Here is a 13,369-nt window from a genome sequence, read left to right on the forward strand (position 1 = left end):
AGCAAGAATCAGACAGGTACACTCGCTGTTCAGAAATATTCTATCTTCTGCAGCCTCTGCTGCTGATACCCAGGCAAACAGGGTCTGGAGTGGACCTCAAGCAATCTCCTACAGCTACAACCTACAGCTGAGGATCCTGACCGTTAGAAGGAAAACTATCAAACAGCAAGGACACCTACACCAAAACCCCATCAGTACATCACCATCATCAAAGACCAGAGGCAGATAAAACCACAAAGATGGGGAGAAAGCAGGGCAGAAAAGCTGGAAATTCAAAAAATAAGAGCGCATCTCCCCCGGCAAAGGAGCGCAGCTCATCACCAGCAACGGATCAAAGCTGGACGGAGAATGACTTCGACGAGATGAGAGAAGAAGGCTTCAGTCCATCAAATTTCTCAGAGCTAAAGGAGGAATTACGTACCCAGCGCAAAGAAACTAAAAATCTTGAAAAAAAAGTGGAAGAATTGATGGCTAGAGTAATTAATGCAGAGAAGCTCACAAACGAAATGAAAGAGACGAAAACCATGGCACGAGAAATACGTGACAAATGCACAAGCTTCAGTAACCGTCTCGATCAACTGGAAGAAAGAATGTCAGCGATGGAGGATCAAATGAATGAAATGAAGCGAGAAGAGAAACCAAAAGAAAAAAGAAGAAAAAGAAATGAACAAAGCCTGCAAGAAGTATGGGATTATGTAAAAAGACCAAATCTACGTCTGATTGGGGTGCCTGAAAGTGATGGGGAAAATGGAACCAAGTTGGAAAACACTCTTCAGGATATCATCCAGGAGAACTTCCCCAACCTAGTAGGGCAGGCCAACATTCAAATCCAGGAAATACAGAGAACGCCACAAAGATACTCCTCGAGAAGAGCAACTCCAAGACACATAATTGCCAGATTCACCAAAGTTGAAATGAAGGAAAAAATCTTAAGGGCAGCCAGAGAGAAAGGTCGGGTTACCCACAAAGGGAAGCCCATCAGACTAACAGCAGATCTCTCAGCAGAAACTCTTCAAGCCAGAAGAGAGTGGGGGCCAATATTCAACATTCTTAAAGAAAAGAATTTTAAACCCAGAATTTTATATCCAGCCAAACTAAGTTTCATAAGTGAAGGAGAAATAAAATCCTTTACAGATAAGCAAATGCTTAGAGATTTTGTCACCACTAGGCCTGCCTTACAAGAGACCCTGAAGGAAGCACTAAACATGGAAAGGAACAACCGGTACCAGCCATTGCAAAAACATGCCAAAATGTAAAGACCATCAAGGCTAGGAAGAAACTGCATCAACTAACGAGCAAAATCACCAGTTAATATCATAATGGCAGGATCAAGTTCACACATAACAATCTTAACCTTAAATGTAAATGGACTAAATGCTCCAATTAAAAGACACAGACTGGCAAACTGGATAAAGAGTCAAGACCCATCAGTCTGCTGTATTCAGGAGACCCATCTCACACGCAGAGACATACATAGGCTCAAAATAAAGGGATGGAGGAAGATTTACCAAGCAAATGGAGAACACAAAAAAGCGGGGGTTGCAATACTAGTCTCTGATAAAACAGACTTTAAACCATCAAAGATCAAAAGAGACAAAGAAGGCCATTACATAATGGTAAAGGGATCAATTCAACAGGAAGAGCTAACTCTCCTAAATATATATGCACCCAATACAGGAGCACCCAGATTCATAAAGCAAGTCCTTAGAGACTTACAAAGAGACTTAGACTCCCATACAATAATAATGGGAGACTTCAACACTCCACTGTCAACATTAGACAGATCAACGAGACAGAAAGTTAACAAGGATATCCAGGAATTGAACTCATCTCTGCAGCAAGCAGACCTAATAGACATCTATAGAACTCTCCACCCCAAATCAACAGAATATACATTCTTCTCAGCACCACATCGTACTTACTCCAAAACTGACCACATAATCGGAAGTAAAGCACTCCTCAGCAAATGTGCAAGAACAGAAATTATAACAAACTGTCTCTCAGACCACAGTGCAATCAAATTAGAACTCAGGACTAAGAAACTCAATCAAAACCGCTCAACTACATGGAAACTGAACAACCTGCTCCTGAATGACTACTGGGTACATAACGAAATGAAGGCAGAAATAAAGATGTTCTTTGAAACCAATGAGAACAAAGATACAACATACCAGAATCTCTGGGACACATTTAAAGCAGTGTGTAGAGGGAAATTTATAGCACTAAATGCCCACAAGAGAAAGCAGGAAAGATCTAAAATTGACACTCTAACATCGCAATTAAAAGAACTAGAGAAGCAAGAGCAAACACATTCGAAAGCTAGCAGAAGGCAAGAAATAACTAAGATCAGAGCAGAACTGAAGGAGATAGAGACACAAAAAACCCTCCAAAAAATCAATGAATCCAGGAGTTGGTTTTTTGAAAAGATCAACAAAATTGACAGACCACTAGCAAGACTAATAAAGAAGAAAAGAGAGAAGAATCAAATTGACGCAATTAAAAATGATAAAGGGGATATCACCACCGACCCCACAGAAATACAAACTACCATCAGAGAATACTATAAACACCTCTACGCAAATAAACTGGAAAATCTAGAAGAAATGGATAATTTCCTGGACACTTACACTCTTCCAAGACTAAACCAGGAAGAAGTTGAATCCCTGAATAGACCAATAGTAGGCTCTGAAATTGAGGCAATAATTAATAGCCTACCAACCAAAAAAAGTCCAGGACCAGATGGATTCACAGCTGAATTCTACCAGAGGTACAAGGAGGAGCTGGTACCATTCCTTCTGAAACTATTCCAATCAATAGAAAAAGAGGGAATCCTCCCTAACTCATTTTATGAGGCCAACATCATCCTGATACCAAAGCCTGGCAGAGACACAACAAAAAAAGAGAATTTTAGACCAATATCCCTGATGAACATCGATGCAAAAATCCTCAATAAAATACTGGCAAACCGGATTCAGCAGCACATCAAAAAGCTTATCCACCATGATCAAGTGGGCTTCATCCCTGGGATGCAAGGCTGGTTCAACATTCGCAAATCAATAAACATAATCCAGCATATAAACAGAACCAAAGACAAGAACCACATCATTATCTCAATAGATGCAGAAAAGGCTTTTGACAAAATTCAACAGCCCTTCATGCTAAAAACGCTCAATAAATTCGGTATTGATGGAACGTACCTCAAAATCATAAGAGCTATTTATGACAAACCCACAGCCAATATCATACTGAATGGGCAAAAACTGGAACCATTCCCACTGAAAACTGGCACAAGACAGGGATGCCCTCTCTCACCACTCCTATTCAACATAGTGTTGGAAGTTCTGGCTAGGGCAATCAGGCAAGAGAAAGAAATCAAGGGGATTCAGTTAGGAAAAGAAGAAGTCAAATTGTCCCTGTTTGCAGACGACATGATTGTATATTTAGAAAACCCCATTGTCTCAGCCCAAAATCTCCTTAAGCTGATCAGCAACTTCAGCAAAGTCTCAGGATACAAAATTAATGTGCAAAAATCACAAGCATTCTTATACACCAGTGACAGTCAAACAGAGAGCCAAATCAGGAATGAACTTCCATTCACAATTGCTTCAAAGAGAATAAAATACCTAGGAATCCAACTTACAAGGGATGTAAAGGACCTCTTCAAGGAGAACTACAAACCACTGCTCAGTGAAATCAAAGAGGACACAAACAAATGGAAGAACATACCATGCTCATGGATAGGAAGAATCAATATTGTGAAAATGGCCATACTGCCCAAGGTAATTTATAGATTCAATGCCATCCCCATCAAGCTACCAATGAGCTTCTTCACAGAATTGGAAAAAACTGCTTTAAAGTTCATATGGAACCAAAAAAGAGCCCGCATCTCCAAGACAATCCTAAGTCAAAAGAACAAAGCTGGAGGCATCACGCTACCTGACTTCAAACTCTACTACAAGGCTACAGTAACCAAAACAGCATGGTACTGGTACCAAAACAGAGATATAGACCAATGGAACAGAACAGAGTCCTCAGAAATAATACCACACATCTACAGCCATCTGATCTTTGACAAACCTGAGAGAAACAAGAAATGGGGAAAGGATTCCCTATTTAATAAATGGTGCTGGGAAAACTGGCTAGCCATAAGTAGAAAGCTGAAACTGGATCCTTTCCTTACTCCTTATACGAAAATTAATTCAAGATGGATTAGAGACTTAAATGTTAGACCTAATACCATAAAAATCCTAGAGGAAAACCTAGGTAGAACCATTCAGGACATAGGCATGGGCAAAGACTTCATGTCTAAAACACCAAAAGCAACAGCAGCAAAAGCCAAAATTGACAAATGGGATCTCATCAAACTAAAGAGCTTCTGCACAGCAAAAGAAACTACCATCAGAGTGAGCAGGCAACCTACAGAATGGGAGAAAATTTTTGCAATCTACTCATCTGACAAAGGGCTAATATCCAGAACCTACAAAGAACTCAAACAAATTTACAAGAAAAAAACAAACAACCCCATCCAAAAGTGGGCAAAGGATATGAACAGACATTTCTCAAAAGAAGACATTCATACAGTCAACAGACACATGAAAAAATGCTCATCATCACTGGCCATCAGAGAAATGCAAATCAAAACCACAATGAGATACCATCTCACACCAGTTAGAATGGCGATCATTCAAAAGTCAGGAAACAACAGGTGCTGGAGAGGATGTGGAGAAATAGGAACACTTTTACACTGTTGGTGGGATTGTAAACTAGTTCAACCATTATGGAAAACAGTATGGCGATTCCTCAAGGATCTAGAACTAGATGTACCATATGACCCAGCCATCCCATTACTGGGTATATACCCAAAGGATTATAAATTATGCTGCTATAAGGACACATGCACACGTATGTTTATTGCAGCACTATTCACAATAGCAAAGACTTGGAATCAACCCAAAGGTCCATCAGTGACAGATTGGATTAAGAAAATGTGGCACATATACACCATGGAATACTATGCAGCCATAAAAAAGGATGAGTTTGTGTCCTTTGTAGGGACATGGATGCAGCTGGAAACCATCATTCTTAGCAAACTATCACAAGAACAGAAAACCAAACACCGCATGTTCTCACTCGTAGGTGGGAACTGAACAATGAGATCACTTGGACTCGGGAAGGGGAACATCACACACCGGGGCCTATCATGGGGAGGGGGGAGGGGGGAGGGATTGCATTGGGAGTTATACCTGATGTAAATGACGAGTTGATGGGTGCAGCACACCAACATGACACAAGTATACATATGTAGCAAACCTGCACATTGTGCACATGTACCCTACAACTTGAAGTTTAATAATAATAAATAAATTAAAAAAAAAAAAAAAAAAAAAAAAAAGAAAAGTACCATTCTTATCACATCATATGACTGATACCTATTATCAACATGTCTTATTAACTGTTGATGCTAACATCCTTCACCTGGCTGAGTTTGTCAGATTTCTCCATTCTAAAGCAAATCATTTTTCCTCCCTTTCCATACTGACTGAACCCTTTGGAAAGACGTCAAAGTAGACATTCCAAACTTAAATTATGTTCCATCTCTTTTGGAATTATTTCACATGGGAGATTTGTCTATTTTCTGTCATTTATTTATTTATTCAATCATCGAATTATATCAATGTGGAGTCATAAATATTTAGATTATAATCCAATACTACTTTATTTTATTTTTCAATTGTTTCATCTTTGTCTATTACTATCTTATTTTACTTTACTTGAGAATTTTTGTTATAATGTAAACATCTTAAAAATTAACATTATTATATTTAGTAATATGTTTTTGTGGTTTGTATGATTTTATATTATTTTAAAGACATTCTACCCAATCCTATCTTCTCTTAAATAAATACTATTTTGCTAATTTTAATACAAATTAGGAAATAATTTATTTCTGCTTAAATTTTTTGTGTATAATGTGATGTGGAGACCCAATTTTTATTTTGTGCCTATCTGACCAATTTTTCCTATATCATTTACTTAAGAGACTATCCTTTTGTTACTTATAATGTCACCAGAATTATATATTAATTTTTGTATGTACACTGCTCTGTTTCTGGGATTTTTATCCTTTTTAATTTGTTTATTTGTTTAGCATGCATCAGTGTTACGCTGTTTTAATTATGATAGAAATGTAAGTTTTGCTATGGTGAGCAATTACCCAGAAGTTGTTAGTCCTTAAAATTGTATTAGCTGTTTTTTGTCCTTTTCTCTTATGCATAAATTGTCAAATTCCATAAGATTCCTTATCAGGAAATTGATTCAAAAGTATTGATTTCTTCTTCCTTATCCTCCTCCTCTTCTTTTTCCTTCTCCTCCTTTCTCCTCTTCCTTTTCCTCCTTCTCTTTCCCCTTCTTCCTTTTCCCCTTCCCCTTTCCCTTCTTTCATCTCCTTCTTTTTAGAAACATTTTAAATTAACATTTTTAGGATATTGGGCCATCTCACTCATGAACTTAGCATATCTCTTTGTTTATTCCAATCTACTATGTTTTACTGTGTATAGGATTTGTTACCGTTATCTCTACATACTTCATAATTTTTATTACTACTGGAATAAAATCTTTTATTTCTAGTAAATTTTATTATTAGTCATGAATATGTATAGGAATGCTTTTGAATTTTGTATACTGATCTTATTTGCAGGAATCTTCATGAAATTCCTATTTGTCTAATGGTTAGTTTAATTTATCTGAAATTTGGTTTCTTCTATTCTACTGCATGTATTATTTGTTATTTGTTTCATTAACTGGGATTTCTAATATAATATTCAACTGCAGTATTTAATTTCTAAATATTTGGGGATTTTAGAGGTAGCTTTCTGTTATTAATTTCTAAATTAATTTCATTGTGATAAGAGAACCTACTCTGTATTAGTTTATTCCTTTAAAATTTAAGACTTGTTTTATGTTCCAGCATATGCCCTATCATGGGGAATATTCCACATGCACTTAATAAAACCCCATATTTTACAGTTGTTAGTTCAATGTTCTATGAAAGTTAGGTAAGATGGTGATAATGTTTTAAACCATTTATATTATTATTGATTTTCCATTGTTTTTTACATTAGCATCTGGGAGAGGAATTTTGAAATGTCCAACTACAATTGTGGATTTATTTATTTCTTCTTTCAATTTTGTCAGGTTTTCCTGTAGGTATTCGAAGCTCTTTATTGGGAGGTGCATATATATTTTATATTTATATATGTAATATAATGTATATATAATATATATGATCGTTACTTCTTTATAATTATAAAATATCTCTCTTTATTCCTAATTTTATTTCTCCTTCTGAAGGCTACGTTGTCTAATATTAATATAGCCACTGTAGCTTTCTCATTATGAGTGTTTTCATAGTATAGCTTTTTGCATCTATGTCTATGTCTGTCTACATATATATAAAAAACTATATTTATTTTTAAAGTTGTTTGCTGTAGACAACATATAGTTGGATTTTGCTTTCTTTTTATCCAGTTTGACAATCTATTCCTTTTAATTAAATTGTTTTCTTTTTCCTTTAGTGGATATATGATTGGTGCAGCTGGCGTTAAATCTGAAGACTTTCTACTTATTTTCTATTTGTTCTAGCTATATTTGTCTCTGTTTTCCTCATTTCCTTTTTTCATTTTAGTTTATTTTTATAAATTTCTTTTATCTCCACTATTGGTTTATCAGCTTCTGCTCTTTGATTTATACTTTCAGCAGTTGCGCTAGGATTTAAAAGGTGCATGTTTAACCTGTCACAGTTAACCTTCATATTATGTTACACCTCATTACATGTGATATAAAAGTCTTGAAACAGTTTACTATTGTTTTCCTATTATATCCATTATGCTGCTGTCATCTATTATTTTGACATGTTACAAATCTTATAACAATATTGTTTTCTGCTTTAAGGAATCAATTATCTTTTGAAGAGATTTTTTAAATAAGGAAATAAAGTATTCTATGTTCTCATATTCTTTATTCTACTGTGTTACTCCAAGTTTTCATCTGCTAATAATTTCTTTCTGTCTGAAGAACTTCTTATGACATTTTTTTGTGTGTGTGTGTTTTTTTTTTATTATACTTTAAGTTCTAGGGTACATGTGCACGATGTGCAGGTTTGTTACATATGTATACATGTGCCATGTTGGTGTGCTGCACCCATCAACTCGTCATTTACATTAGGTATATCTCCTAATGCTGTCCCTCCCCCCTCCCTCCCCACAATAGGACCCGTTGTGTGATGTTCCCGTTCCTGTGTCCAAGTGATCTCATTGTTCAATTCCCACCTATGAGTGAGAACATGCAGTGTTTGGTTTTCTGTTCTTGCAATAGTTTGCTGAGAATGATGGTTTCTAGCTGCATCCATGTCCCTACAAAGGACAAAAATTCAAGCTTTTTTATGGCTGCAATGTTCCATGGTGTATATGTGCCACATTTTCTTAATCCAGTCTGTCACTGATGGACATTTGGGTTGATTCCAAGTCTTTGCTATTGTGAATAGTGCCACAATAAACATACGTGTGCATGTGTCTTTATAGCAGCATGACTTATAATCCTTTGGGTATATACCCAGTAATGGGATGGCTGGGTCATATGGTACATCTAGTTCTAGATCCTTGAGGAATCACCATACTGTTTTCCATAATGGTTGAACTAGTTTACAATCCCACCAACAGTGTAAAAGTGTTCCTATTTCTCCACATCCTCTCCAGCACCTGTTGTTTCCTGACTTTTTAATGATCGCCATTCTAACTGGTGTGAGATGGTATCTCATTGTGGTTTTGATTTGCATTTCTCTGATGGCCAGTGATGATGAGCATTTTTTCATGTGTCTGTTGACTGTATGAATGTCTTCTTTTGAGAAGTGTCTGTTCATATCCTTTGCCCACTTTTTGATGGGGTTGTTTGTTTTTTTTTTCCTTGTAAATTTGATTGAGTTCTTTATAGGTTCTGGATATTAGCCCTTCATCACATGAGTAGATTGCAAAAATGTTCTCCCATTCTGTAGGTTGCCTGTTCACTCTGATGGTAGTTTCTTGGCTGTGCAGAAGCTCTTTAGTTTAATTAGATCCCATTTGTCAATTTTGGCTTTAGTTGCTGTTGCTTTTGGTGTTTTAGACATGAAGTCTTTGCCCATGCCTATGTCCTGAATGGTATTACCTAGATTTTCTTCTAGGGTTTTTATGGTTTTAGGTCTAACATTTAAGTCTCTAATCCATCTTGAATTAATTTTCACATAAGGAATAAGGAAAGGATCCAGTTTCAGCTTTCTACTTATGGCTAGCCAATTTTCCCAATACCATTTATTAAATAGGGAATCCTTTCCCCATTTCTTGTTTTTGTCAGGTTTGTCAAAGATCAGATGGCTGTAGATGTGTGGTATTATTTCTGAGGGCTCTCTTCTGTTCCATTTGTCTATGTCTCTGTTTTGGTACCAGTACCATGCTGTTTTGGTTACCGTAGCCTTATAATATAGTTTGAAGTCAGGTAGCGTGATGCCTCCAGCTTTGTTCTTTTGGCTTAGGATTGTCTTGGCAATGTGGGGTCTTTTTTGGTTCCATATGAACTTTAAAGCAGTTTTTTTCCCATTCTGTGAGGAAAGTCATTGGTAACTTATTGAGGATGGCATTGAATTTATAAATTACCTTGGGCAGTATGGCCACTTTCACAATATTGATTCTTCCTATCCATGAGCATGGTATGTTCTTCCATTTGTTTGTGTCCTCTTTTATTTCACTGAGCAGTGGTTTGTAGTTCTCCTTGAAGAGGTCCTTTACATACCTTGTAAATTGGATTCCTCAGTATTTTATTCTCTTTGAAGCTATTGTGAATGGGAGTTCATTCATGATTTGACTCTCTCTTTGTCTGTTATTGGTGTATAAGAATGCTTGTGATTTTTGCACATTGATTTTGTATCCTGAGACTTTGCTGAAGTTGCTTATCAGCTTAAGGAGATTTTGGGCTGAGATGATGGGGTTTCCTAAATATACAATCATGTCATCTGCAAACAGGGACAATTTGACTTCTTCTTTTCCTAACTGAATACCCTTTATTTCTTTCTCTTGCCTGATTGCCCTAGCCAGAACTTCCAACACTATGTTGAATAGGAGTAGTGAGAGAGGGCATCCCTGTCTTGTGCCAGTTTTCAGTGGGAATGGTTCCAGTTTTTGCCCATTCAGTATGATATTGGCTGTGGGTGTGTCATAAATAGCTCTTATTATTTTGAGATACATCCCATCAATATTGAATTTATTGAGTGTTTTTAGCATGAAGGGCTGTTGAATTTTGTCAAAGGCCTTTTCTGCATCTATTGAGATAATCATGTGGTTTTTGTCTTTGGTTCTGTTTATATGCTGGATTATGTTTATTGATTTGCATATGTTGAACCAGCCTTGAATCCCAGTGATGAAGCCCACTTGATCATGGTGGGTAAGCTTTTTGATGTGCTGTTGGATTTGGTTTGCCAGTATTTTATTGAGGATTTTTGCATCGATGTTCATCAGGGATATTGGTCTAAAATTCTCTTTTCTTGTTGTATCTCTGTCAGGCTTTGGTATCAGGATGATGCTGGCCTCATAAAATGAGTTAGGGAGGATTCCCTCTTTTTCTATTGATTGGAACAGTTTCAGAAGGAATGGTACCAACTCCTCCTTGTACCTCTGGTAGAATTCGGCTGTGAATCTGTCTGGTCTTGGAATTTTTTCGGTTGGTAGGCTATTAATTATTGCCTCAATTTCAGAGCCTGCTATTGGTCTATTCAGGGATTCAACTTCTTCCTGGTTTAGTCTTGGGAGAGTGTAAGTGTTATGGTATTTTTTGAAGTGAAGACCTACTGGCAATAAATCCTCTCGATGTATTAGTTCATTCTTTCACTGCTATGAAGAAACACCAGAGATTGGGTAATTTATAAAGTTAAGGAATTTCATTGGCTCATGGTTCTGCAGGCTGTACAAAAAGCATGATGTGTCCGCTCATCTTCTTGGGAGGCCTCAGGAAACTTAAAATCATGGTGGAAGGAGAAGGGGGAGCTGGCACTTCACATGGCCAGAAGCAGGAAGAAGTGAGAGAAAGGTGCTACTCACCTTTAAACAACCAAATCTTGTGAGAAATCTGTCACTATGCAGTACTAAGGGGGGATGATGATAAACCATGAGAAATCACCCCCATGATCAAATCACCTACCACCAGGCCCCACCTGCAGCATTAAGAATTACATTTTAATATGAGATTTGGGTGGGGACACAGAGCCAAACCATATTTTTCTGCCCTGGCCCCTCTCAAATCTCATGTCTTTCTCACATTGCAAAATCCATTCATGCCTTCCCAATAGTCCTCCAAAGTCTTAACCCATTCCAACATTAACTCAAAAGTCCACAATCCAACGTCTCATTTGAAATAAGACAAGTCCCTTCTGCCTAGGAGCCTGTTAAATAAAAAACAAGTTAGTTACTTCCCAGATTCAATTTTGGCATAGGCATTGGGTAAAAACTCTCATTCCAAAAGGGAGAAATAAGCCAAAAGAAAGGGGCTACATGTCTCACAGAAGTCTGAAGCCCAGCAGGGCAATCATTAAATCTTAAAGTGACACAATAATCTCTTTTGACTCCATGACTTACATCCAGTGCACACTGGTGCAAGGGGTGGGCTCCCAAAGCCTTGAGCAGTTCTGCCTCTGAGGCTTTGCTGGGTACAGCTCCCAATGCTGCTTTCATGGGCCGGCTTCAAGTACCTGCCATTTTTCCAGGTGCACGGTGCAAGCTGTCGGCGGATCTACAATTCTGGGGTCTGGAGGATGGTGGCTTCTCACAGCTCCACTAAGCAGGGACCCAGTGGAGACTCTGTGTAAGGCCTCCAACCCCACATTTCCTTTCCACACTGCCCTAGTAAAGGTTCTCTATTAGGGATTTATTCCTGAAGCAGGCTTCTTCTTAGACATCCAGACTTTTCCATACATCCTCTAAAATCTAGGCAGAGGCTCCTAATCCTCAACTATTGCACTCTGTGCATCCACTGGCTTAACACCACATGGAAACTGCTGAGGTTATGGTTTGCTCCCACTGAAGCAGTGGCCTGAGCTGTACCTGAGCTCCTTTGAGCCATGACCGGAGTTAGAGCAGCTGAGATAGGAAAGCAGTGTCCCAAGACTGTGCAGGAGGGTCCTGGGCATGGCCCATGAAATCATTCAGTCTTCCTAGGCCTCTGGGCCTGTGATGGGAGGGGCTGCTATGAAGGTCTCTGAAATGCCTTGGAGGCCTCCCGTTGTTGTCTTGGCTATTAGTACTTGTCTTCCTTTTGGTTATGCAAATTTCTGCAGCCAGCTTGAATTCCCCCCTGAAAATGGGCTTTTATTTTTTACCATGTAGGCAGCCTGCAAATTTTTCAAACTTTTATGCTCTGCTTCCCTTTTAAATATAAGTTCCAGTTTCAGATCATTTCTTTGCTCCCATATATGAATTTAGATTGTTAGATGCAGTCTGATCACATCTTGAATACTTTGCTGCACTCTAAAGTTCAAAGTTCCACAGATCCCTACATCAGAGGCACAGTGCACCCAAGCTCTTTGCTAAAGTGTAACAAAAGTGACTGCTCCAGTTCCGAGTAAGTTCCTGTTTTCCATCTGAGACCTCCTCAGCCTGGCCTTCACTATCCATATCACTATCAGCATTTTGGTCATAATAATTTAACAAGTCTCTGGGAAGTTCCAAAATTTCCCTCATCTTCTTGTCTTCTTCTGAGCCCTCAAAATTGTTCCAGCCTCTGTCCATCACTCACTTCCAATGCTACTTCTACGTTTTCAGGTATCTTTATAGCAATGTCCCACTTCTCAGTACCAATTTTCTTTATTAGTCTGTTTTGCACTGCTATAAAGAAATACTTGAGATGGGGTAATTTACAAAGGTAAGAGGTTTAATTGGCTCACAGTTCTGGAGGCTGTATAAAAAGCATGGTGCACCTGCTCAGCTTCTTGGGAGCCAATTTACAACCATGGCTGAAGGTGAAGGGGGAGCTGGCACTTCACACGACCAGGAGCAGGAAGAAGAGAGTAGGGAGGTACTATACACTTTTAAACAACCAGATCTTCTGAGAAATATATCACTATGCAGTACCAAGAGGAAATGGTACTAAATCATGAAAATCTGTCCCCATGATCCAATCACTCCCACCAGCACCCCCCTGCACCACTGGGGATTTTATTTTAACATTAAATTTGGGCAAGGACACAGGTACAAATCATATCACTCTGCTTGCTTTCATTTTCCCAGAAAATAAACAACCTTGTTTCATCTTCATTTGTGAAATATTTAAATTTATATTGAATAACACATTT

The sequence above is a fragment of the Chlorocebus sabaeus genome, chromosome 20, assembly GCF_047675955.1.
Source record: "Chlorocebus sabaeus isolate Y175 chromosome 20, mChlSab1.0.hap1, whole genome shotgun sequence".
NCBI lineage: Eukaryota > Metazoa > Chordata > Mammalia > Primates > Cercopithecidae > Chlorocebus > Chlorocebus sabaeus.